Source organism: Chrysochloris asiatica, unplaced genomic scaffold, assembly GCF_000296735.1.
Source record: "Chrysochloris asiatica unplaced genomic scaffold, ChrAsi1.0 scaffold00002, whole genome shotgun sequence".
NCBI classification, from domain to species: Eukaryota; Metazoa; Chordata; class Mammalia; order Afrosoricida; family Chrysochloridae; genus Chrysochloris; species Chrysochloris asiatica.
The window spans coordinates 22,588,871-22,599,502 of record NW_006408520.1 but is presented as its reverse complement, the minus strand read 5'-3'; the positions used below and the strand labels follow the sequence as shown (position 1 = coordinate 22,599,502).

General features: G+C 39.1%; 1 protein-coding gene across 3 annotated transcripts in view; it reads right to left on the bottom strand.

The window, feature by feature from the left end:
* Nucleotides 1–9,726, bottom strand: part of ZNF644 (zinc finger protein 644) — a 123,732-nt gene extending 114,006 nt beyond the window's left edge. For 2 of the 3 annotated variants that reach the window (XM_006830969.1, XM_006830971.1), the window contains exon 1: nucleotides 9,460–9,726. The gene's annotated coding sequence lies outside the window, so the exon portion shown is untranslated. Of the gene's footprint in view, nucleotides 1–8,735; nucleotides 8,980–9,459 lie in introns of those variants that run through there. The other variant, XM_006830970.1, reaches the window with a different exon arrangement.
* Between the last annotated feature and the right edge of the window lie 906 nt (nucleotides 9,727–10,632).

Below are 10,632 nucleotides of genomic sequence, written 5' to 3'. Positions count from 1 at the left end.
AAGCTTCCCAAAACTAATTTCAAATATAACATTCATTTCTGTTAAAACAGGAAAACATACAACACATTCTTCAATGTATCTTTTCCTATAAATAAAATTATCTTTAGAGCTACCATTAATAATACTTCAATCATTTAATGGAGTTCTGGTGTGGCATTGTAGGTAGAATACGTACTAGACTGCTAACCACAAAATCCGCAGTGCAAACCTACCAGCCACTCTTAGAAAACCCTAGACAGGTCCCTATGACTCGGAAAAGACTCTACAGCACTTAATAATCTTATGTTTGTTAGTTTTCTAGTGCAACAAAAACCTATATATAATCTTCACATTTTTTTGACAAGCACATACTTTTTCAATGTCTAATCTAGCCAATTTTACTTGACACTTTCACACTTTTACAAATACAAAACCTGCAATAAGTTGACTAATAAGATATTATGATTTTTTCTATGTAACTAGTAAAACTCTTGGAGCAAGAATATATTAAACAAGCTTTAGTTGTAAGAATTTCAAATGTATTATAAATTCCAAACATAAAACTTCATATAAGTTATTTTCATTTACTCAAAAGCAGTCATAATCCAAATGTTACCAAGTCTTTTCATATTCTATTCTATACAATTTACAAAATATATTACTCAAAATTAACAAACTAGAATTTTAAGGTATTTTCAATGCTATGTACTTTTTGGAGTGCTGATGTGGCACTGTAGGCTAAGCACTGCATTGCTAACCTCAGGGTCTGTGTTTCAAAACCCCAGCCACTCCTCAAAAACTATATACAGGGTTGCTATAAGTCAACAGAATGAACTTTTTGAAGTTCTGGTGTGGCACTATAGGATAAGCACTAGACTGCTAACCACAAAGGCAGTGATTCAAACAAATTCTACACAGGGTCGCTATGAGTCAAAACCAATTTGACAGCACTTAACAAACAACAATATACTTTCTACAACTTTAGTATACTACACATTCAAATTTGATTTAAAAACCTAATTTCTCTCAAATGCATCAACCTAAAATTGTTACACTATAATATAAAGCTTCCACTGCTCAGTATTTACAAAAAAAATAAAACTGCAACTATTCATTTCATTTGGACTCAAGCACTAGAAGTAAAAGTCATGATCAACAACTCCTTTTTAGTTCTCAGTTTATAATCTCCTTTATGAACATCTGTTCAACTGCCCTTATGGCAATATTCTAGTTATTTTGACATAAAGGTCACAATATTTCTGATTGAGAAGTTAATACTTACCTGTAAACAGAAATATACCAACTCCTTCCCCAACAATCACAATCAGCAATACCTAATACCTTAAACCAAACCTGAACTCCAACTTACACAATGCTTGGAAGCTACTTTTTAAAGAGACTCCAAAAGCTATCTATACAAGGAGGCAATCCCCAAGACCTCCTCCACCTACTTCTTGGCCATACGCCTAGAGAAGACTGTACTGAATGCGAGCCAGACAACTATGTTATCTGTGGAGGCAATTCAAATCTCTGTATTCTAAACAAATTTTGAAGTCATAAAATTAACCTCTAAAGGGTTACTACGAATGAAAACTTAAGAAGCATCTCTCTGATCTTGGCAGAAGCACTACTAGGAAAAAAAAAAAAAAAAATTGAAGGACCATAGTACCAACTGCCTATCATCTCATTCACCTCCAAAACAATGCCAAACAAGGACTAAAAAGATAGAGAAGTCTCAAGCACTAACTCTCTCTATCCTTCCAAAGTAAACAAGCAAAACTATTTATGGTGACAAGAAGTCAGAATACAAGTTGCTTCTGTTGAGAGAAAGTTAACAGACCAGGGCACAAGTACTGTTTTAGGTGATGAAAATCTACATCCTGATCTGATTAGAAGTTACCTGAGTGGATCTGTATGTAAAAATTCGAATTGTACAAATATTATATTTGTGCACTTCACTTTATGTAAACTATAGCTAAGTATAAAACATTTAGAAACAAGTAACCAATAAAAAGTAATGGCTTTTTCTCAATTCTGATCTTTTTATGATTATATCATGATATTGCTAACCACTGACATGGGTTAAGCACCCTCCAACATGTATGTTCTCTCTCATACAAACATACTGAGCTCATTAAACTGTATTAAAACTACTCTATTATCTGATTTCAAACTGTTATCTCCAGCTTTAATTTCAATCACTTCTTACTATGAATATTCTACAGCCTTCAGCCTAGCACTGTTTTCTCAGGCACTCTTGAATGATCAGTTCAATTTCTACTTTATCTGTTTTTTCACCATACTCCTGTGGTGGTGGTTGTGGTGGTGGTGACAGTGATGTGCCGTGGAATCAGTTTCAACTCATCGTGACCCTGTGGTACGGTTTCCGAGGCTGCAAATCTTTACAGGAGCAGAAAGTCTCACCACACTCCTATGACACTTACTATCCATATTGCACTATCCAATATGGTAGCCATCAGCCTTATGTAGTTAGTGAGCACTTGGAAGTCTGACTGGCCTGAACTGAAATGTGTTTTAAATATGCAATAAACTCTGGATTTTAAAGACTTGGTATAAAAATAAAGTACATAAAATATCCCATTATGTCTATATTGAAAGCTTATTAAAATGATAATATTTTGGCTATGCTGAGTTAAGAAAATAAAATTAATTTTATCTATTTCCCTTTTTTAAATAACGCTATAGCAGGAGTCCTGGTGTGGGGCTGTAGGAAAAGCACATGACCTCAAGGTCAGTTTGAACTGCAAGGACATTGGATCAAACTCATCACCCACTCCTCAGAAACCCTGCACAGGGTCGCTATGGGTTGAAACTGACTCAACAGCACTTAACAGCAACAGAAAGACCCGCAGTTCAAACCCACCATCTACTCCTCAGAAACCCTATATAGCGTCTCTATGAGTCAGAATCAACTCAATGACACTGAACAACAATGTAGAGAATGAAATGTAGAGAATGACACTGAACAACAATGAAAGACGCTGTGGTGGCACAATGGTTAAGGGTTCAGCTGCTAACCAAACAGTTGGTTAGTGATTCAACCCACACAATGGCTCTGCAACAACAAAGACTTGGCAATATTCACCTGTAAAGCCTAGAAAAACCTATGTTGTTGCTGTTGTTGAGTGCCGTAAAGTCGATTCTGACCCATAGAGACTCTGTATAGGGTTTCCAAGGAGCAGCTGGTGAGCTTGAACCGCCAACCTTGCAGTTCAAACGACTTTGCGTCTGACTCATTAGTCCACAGCACCACACCGGGACTCCAGAAAAAAAACCTACAGGGTAGTTCTATTGTCACATGGGGTCTTTATGAGTTGAAAATCAAGTTGATGGCACCTAACAAAAACACAGAAAAATTAAAATTATATTTGTGTCTGAACTTTCTATGAAACAGTAATGTCCTGTACAATTTCTTTATAAATGATCCAACAAATTTCTTTTAGTATATAAATGCCATCCTCCCTATGAGCATAAGCATTCAATATTAATCAATTTTTACCTCTTATAAACCAAAAATTGCTTTATGAGGATTTATTAATAGTAATGCAGCAGTATTTCAGTACCTATTTAATTTTAGTATCGCTTTTCAAACATTCTTAATAAAAGTTTAAAGTATATCCAAGCATAAAAATACAGGTAATCTTTTCATATGTTTATAAATTAAATACATCATCTCCATTTTACTTATGTTGTTGTTGTTAAGTGCCATCGAGTCGGTTCCGACCCATAGCAACCCTGTACAGGGTTTCCGAGGTGTAAATCTTTACAGGAGTAGAAAGACTCATCTTTCTCGCGCGGAGCGGCTGGTAGTTTCGAACCGCTGACCTTAAGGTTCGCAGCCTGATTCGTAACCACTACGCTACCAGAGCTCCTTATATCCATCTCTAAGTTAAATGTCCCACAAGAAAGGACGCTGTTATTGTTGCTGTTGAATAGCAGACCTGAATAGTTTCCAAGGGATAGTTGGTGGGTTTGAACCACCGACCTGTGACTAGCAGTCCAATGTTTATCCTATTGTGCCACATCAGAAAGGCCAGATAGCATTAATAAACCTGTAGCAATCCCATAGAGTTATTAGTTCTAATTAAGCTTGATTTTTTTTTTTTTTTTTTTTTCCATCTTAGTCATTCAACAAAGAATAGGCAGCTTCCATCTTGGCCAATATCACTGTACCAATGTCCAGCAGCCAAGACAAAGAGTCTTTTATTAGGTGCTATGAATAAACAATGTGGACAGTAAGATACCATTTCAAAATGCTTTTTATGTTAAATTTTAAAAAAAGAAGATAGTATAAATTGTACAGCAACTAGGTATAAAGTTGATACAGAAGGGGGCTTCAAAAAGTTCATGGATAAAAAAAAAAGTTCATGGATAAAAGGAATTAAAAGGAAGTGGAATTTTTCCATGAACTTTTTGATGCTCCCTCAATATAGGAAGAAAGGACAGGAAAGCAGAATTTAAAGATCTTATCTCTAAAATCAAGACATACTAAATTCTAAAGCTTAGGTCCTTCCACCATGTACTATCCATTTACTTCTACCACTTACTATCTATATGACGTGAGCTGGAGTCTGTTTCCTCACATATAAACTAGGAATATTATATATATATATATATGTCATAGAATTATTATAAGGAGTATAGAGTACATGATTGATTAATGTCAGTCTCATCTCCCTTCCTTTTAATACAAATGATAAGACTATAGGTGACTTTTTTCCACTGTTTTTCCAAGCTTCTGTAATGCAATCAAAATGTTATATAATAAAGATATTTTTATGCATAAATGAAACTTCAAATATTTCATATTCACATCCCTCTTAACAGCAGTTTTACTAGATGCTTTGTATAATCTGTTCAAGAGCTTAAATCTCTATTTCTGATGCGGGAGGTAAGTGGTAGAAGGAAAATTAAACAGAGAAAGCCACAAGTTTAAGACTACACTAGCACAGACACACAGAAAACAAAAATGTAGAGAGCCAGAGTGGGAAATGGCAAAAGGAAATGTTTGGGGAAATTCCCTGACTCAGACAATCCAGAGAAAAGATAACATTCCTCTTTTCAATCTAGCTACAATTCCAAGCACTCCTCATCCTAATTTAGGGTTTATATGTAATTACTACAAACACACAGTTCACTCTCCTTCCCTCTACTAATGGTCATTCCACCCTCATGGTCAAAAATTTAAAGAGTGAAGAAATATTTAGAGTGTTGCAACAAAGACAAACCAACACATCAGTTGGGAAATAACTGCACTAAAACACACTCATTCCCAAGCGTATCTACTCATCAGCTGATAGTCATAAAAGGAATCAGGATCTTGAAATACTCAGCCTGGTTATAACATCTGCTGCTAGAACTAGGAAAAAAACAATACTTTGACGCCTGCATCTGACGTCCTTCATTACAACCTTGTATTTGTACGCAAGGGCCTAAAAATAAGATAGCAGCAAAAGCCTACAACTTCAAATCACTGCTAGTTATAGCAGAAAGATGGTGGTGCAATGGTTAAGAACCTGGCTGCAACAGGAAAGTTGGAAGTTTGAATCCACCTACTGGCTCTGTGGAGAAAAACTAGGTGATCTGCTTCTGTTAATATTGTTGTTGTTAGGTGCCACTGAATCAATTCTGATTCATAGCAACCTGAGGAGCAACTGGTATGTTTGAACTGCCAACCTTGAGGTTTAACCAACCTTGCGGTCTAGTGCATTATCCTGCAGCCTAGAAAACCCACTAGGGTAATTCTATTCTGTTACAAGGGATCGTTGAGTTGAAAGACTTGATGAAACCCAACAGTACGATGATAACAGCTAACATTTACTCAGCATTGATTCTGAGCTAGAAAGCTAAGGGCTTAACATGAATTAGTAATTTAAACCTTTAACCTCTATGAAAGGTTATTAAGTTCATGTGCTTAGTGCTCATACAGCTATATTTGAAACCAGCAGTTTTATTTCAAAATTCACAACTTTAAATTTTATCTCATCATGCCTCTTTATTAATATAGGCATAAACACAAATGTTAACTAAAATTCTACATAGATATATTTGTGAAAAAGTTTCAATGAGTTAGTAGAAGCAAAAGATAAAATTCTAAATTGCAAAAACATAAATTAGATCAAAATGTTGACAATTAGGTAATATACCCCCATCCCCAATAAACGGCATCCTGAAAGTGCGAGTATAACAGTTAACATCTTCAAGAAACAGATCAAAAAGGAGCATTAAGCTTGCAGTAAAAAGATAAAACACCACAGAAGGGTTAAAATGTTAAATCTTTTCTAAAAAATTGATCAGATATATAATATAGGTAAACATACTTTGTAAACTAAAATATTTTAATGCTTAGGTGTTGTTTTTAATGTTTAATTGTGTTTGGCTCAGACTTTTTGTATAAACCCTAGAAACTCTTTTTTTCCCTTTTTACAATCAAGAATTATAGGTCACTATAATTTTTCACTATTTGCTGAATTTCCTAATAGATCTACGACTCAGTAGTAGTAATACTACTTAGTCTTAAAGTTGCTTTAGACAAAAGAAAAAGAACTGAGTACCACGTACATTTATTCAACCAAAATGTTTTCATGCATTTCATTTCTTTCAAGTAATAACTCCTAACAATGGCAGTTACTGCAAACATTTCAATAAGTTTATCAAGCTGTTGTTTGTTTGCTTATTGCTAGGTCTTGGTAACTTTTTAAAGACCTCAAACTTCATAAAAACAAAACTGCTCAGAAATTTTTATATTCTGCATCTGGTTTCACTGGAAGTCAATTTAAAAACTAAGTCACCATATATTAAATAAAGTTTCTAAATTATTGCTATCTAACTAAACTGGTGTGACGCTGTGGGTTAATGTGCCAGAATGCAAAGCCAACTGAACTGCAAGGTCAGCGGTTCAAGCTCACCAGTTGCTCCTCGGAAACCCTATACAGGGTCACTATGGGTCCGAATCAACTCAATGGCACTTAACAACTACAACCAAATCGAACCAAAGTGCTCATTAACATAATAGTGGTTTGACAAGTATTCACAAAAATATTCCTTTGTTTTGTCTTTGTTATTGTTGTTGTGCTGTTGTTAGATGCCATCCAGTCGGTATCTACTCATAGCGACCTATGCACAACAGAAATGAAACACTGCCCAGTCCTGGGCCAAGCTCACAATTGTTACCACGCTTGAGCCCATTGATGCTGCCACTTTGCCAATCCATATCACTGGGGGTCTTCATTATTAGTTACAGGTATTTACCTTTTCATACCCATGACAAATGAAAAGGGCAATGGAGAGCAAGTTAAGAGAGAATTTTCCACTATGTTACTAACTTACAATCTCCAGTATTCAATCTTGAAGACTAGACTGTAAGGAGGTAGGACTTGTTTTCTGCAATTTAAAAGTTGAGTTATGCATTTTATTGAGCTCAATATACCTCCTACTCATTAATCCAGCAAGCTTGTTCTCTATTGCAGAAAAAGAAAAACTAAGAGAAAGAAAATATGTATCTGAAGAGAAACAAAAACTGAAAGTTTTAAATCATGTTGAAAAATTCAAATTCCATTAGAATACAGAGATGTAAATAAAGTTGTTGTTGTTGAGTACCGTGCAGTCGGTTCTGACTCATAGTGGCCCTGCACAGGGTTTCCGAGGCTGTAAATCTTTACGGGAGCAGAACGCCTCATCTTTCTCCGGCGGAACAGCTGGTAGTTTAGAACTGCCGACCTTGAGGTTAGCAGCCTAATTCATAACCACTACGCTACCAGCGATCTCATATATTTAACCGTCCTTTCAATCAAGTATTCAATTAATGTTGTTCATGTAACCTGGCAAAAACAAAACATTAGTTGTTTTCACATTCAGAACTGCAAATACTAGTTACCACCATTACCCAAGATATAATATATCCATAAATGTAGTATAACTTTAGATTGTTAAATGACCTAAGATTTACGCTGCCATTCTCTTAACAGCAATACACATACCAACGTATTAGTAACAGCCTTTATGTTTCACCTATTTAAAAAACCTCCCAATGCAATACAGCTGCCATCAAATTACCAGATACACATGACACTTAAGGCAAACAGCAGGTTTCCCTTCTTTGAGAAACTTTAGTTGTCTACTCTTTAAAATGTTTTTCTCCTTTTTTGACCAAAAACAATGTAACTAAACTACTGCAGGGAGGGGAATACACAGTGAGGGCAAATCTAACCTGTCATTCAGATGCAGCAAGCCCGACTTAAGTCAAGACTGGCCAGAAACAGATGACGGTGTTGGTATTTCAACCGAAATTATTAACTAGTATACAAAACAGGACCACCATTCATTCAGGCACCTGTGTTTATTCCCTCTAATAGTACAGCTTACTGACCACTCAAGATTTGGAGTCTTAGCAGTAAAGTTTTGCATCACAAATTTCCTATCAGTATTACTTAAATAGTTTAAGAAAACTTCCCTACTAATGTTGTTAAACCATGGATGGATCCCAGCACAGGAGTCGTCTGTAATATTCTAATAACAAGTAACCTTTAGTTCCACCACCTAAGTTTCCAATTAGTGAGAAGGGTCTGAGATAACTCCTCTTCAGGTTCACGGGAGAAGTGAACACGCCTGCTTTCCTCTAGCAGAGACTAAGCTCCCAGAGACACAAAAGGCCAGGAAATCAGACCTGAAGGGGCAAAAGCCTTCTGCTGGACAACCACCAAGCTCCAGCAACCCAAACACTTTGAGCGATTTACCTCTTGCTGTAACTTCCCAGGCACCTAGCTGCAAAAGATCTTGCAGAACGGGGGAGGTGGGAGTGGGAGTGATGCACGGTCCTGGTCCCAGGAATGGGGATGGGTGTGCACAGTTTAAAGCCAAACCGGAGCTTTTGGCCAACACCGAGCAGCACCGAGGAGTGGGGTTGGTGACTGCTCTCGGACCGCCCCGTTACTCAATGCACTGCAATGGCGACCGCCAGGCTCCCCTGGCCGCCAGATCCCGGCCCCTTCCCCCTACTGCTCACTGGCTGCTCCGCTTCATGTGACTAAACAAAACCCCCAAGTCTAGTGCCCAGCTCAGCCCCTTTGTGTCCGCTACCGGATCCACCGGCGCCTCCGTGGAAAGGCTCCCCCACCTCCTCCGCTGAGTACTGCCCCGCGGCGGCTGCCGCCGCTCACCTCAAGCTCCGCGGCCCCCCGCGGCCGCCGCGGCCGACGCCTCCCCGAACCCGGGGCCCGGGCTCCTTGTGTAGCACCAACTCCGCCTCCTCGGCCGCCGCCGCCATCTTAGCCTGTGCGGCAAAATGCGTCCTTTTGGATGGTTGGGACCCAGCCTAGGGCGTAGCTCCCCCGGCCCGAGCGCCAGAGGCCGGGTCCCCCAAGTTCTTCCGCCACCCTCACACCCAACGCCGCCAAAGCCCAGAGGCCCGAATCCCACTTCGGTCCCAACGAATCCGACCAAATAACCCCCGAAACTCACAGTTTGGTGCCGTGTGCGTCAAACCGGGGCGACGTTGGGAGCGCGCGGCGTCCCCGCGTCACACGCCGCTCTCTGTACGCTACTCAGCTCCTACGGCCCCCTCCGTTCTCCGCTTTTCGCCTCCGGCCCCAGATCCCACAGCGCAGGCGCGCCACTTTCCCGCCTCTGCCGAGCTGCGGGCCGCGGGGGTGGCCAGCGAGGAACTCCTGGGCAGCTCTTCGCTGGTGCAGCGTCTGGACCAATTAGACAAACCCGGGCGGCAGAAACAGTGCACCACTGTTCTCGGGTGCCAGAAACCAAACAAGGTCACCTCCTCCAGCTCTGACCTAATCACTCCCAAGGAGGCTCCCGCCCCAAAGTAGGCACGCTCCAAATATGGTGGTGCCCAAACTCTGCAAAACCCAAACACTAGGCAAGCCTAGGCCCTTTAAGGTGGAATAGACTCATACTTCAGTTCCACAATAACTAGCCTGCCAAAGTCCCTTTTATTTTCCTACTGTCGAGGAAAAGAGTTAGAGGATTTAAGATTTTGTGCAACTCAGTACTTCAACTGTAGAGTAATGGCAGAAGATTTTACAGAAACTTACGAGGACCAATTGTGGGGAGATGCTTGATGGCCCGAGGAAACCTCAAGTGTAGCTTCTCAAATTAAAAGAATAGCCTACCCTGTACCTAAAAAGGTCTCCTGGGTCTGGTGCAATTTGATAGTGTAACAATACTTTCTCCATGCATTATTGAATGTGCCAGCGTCCTCCAAATTAAAGTTATGCAAACAGTACTTTAGATGTTGGTTAAACTTCCAAAGAAACAGTAGGTCTTAAAAGAATCAGAGGATTGTGGGTATCTTCCTTCTTAACAAGCATCCACTGCTGGTTTCTGAGGACAGAGTTTCACTGATTACGCTTTGAGAAATACTGACTAGCTACAATTATTACCTTTCCTTTCGAGCTGAGCAAGCAAGAAGTTACTAACATATTTGACATGAACCAGTTCCTGAGACATCCACAAACGCTGCCTCAATAAATCTGCGTCCTTCTCTTAACCTGTTTTCACAACTCATTAAAAAAAAAAAAGTTTTCATTAGTTTAGCAGCTACAATAAACTGTGGTCCTTGAAACACTAAAGATGCATTGTTTCTGAACATACCACTATTGCACTTACTTGACAAGAATG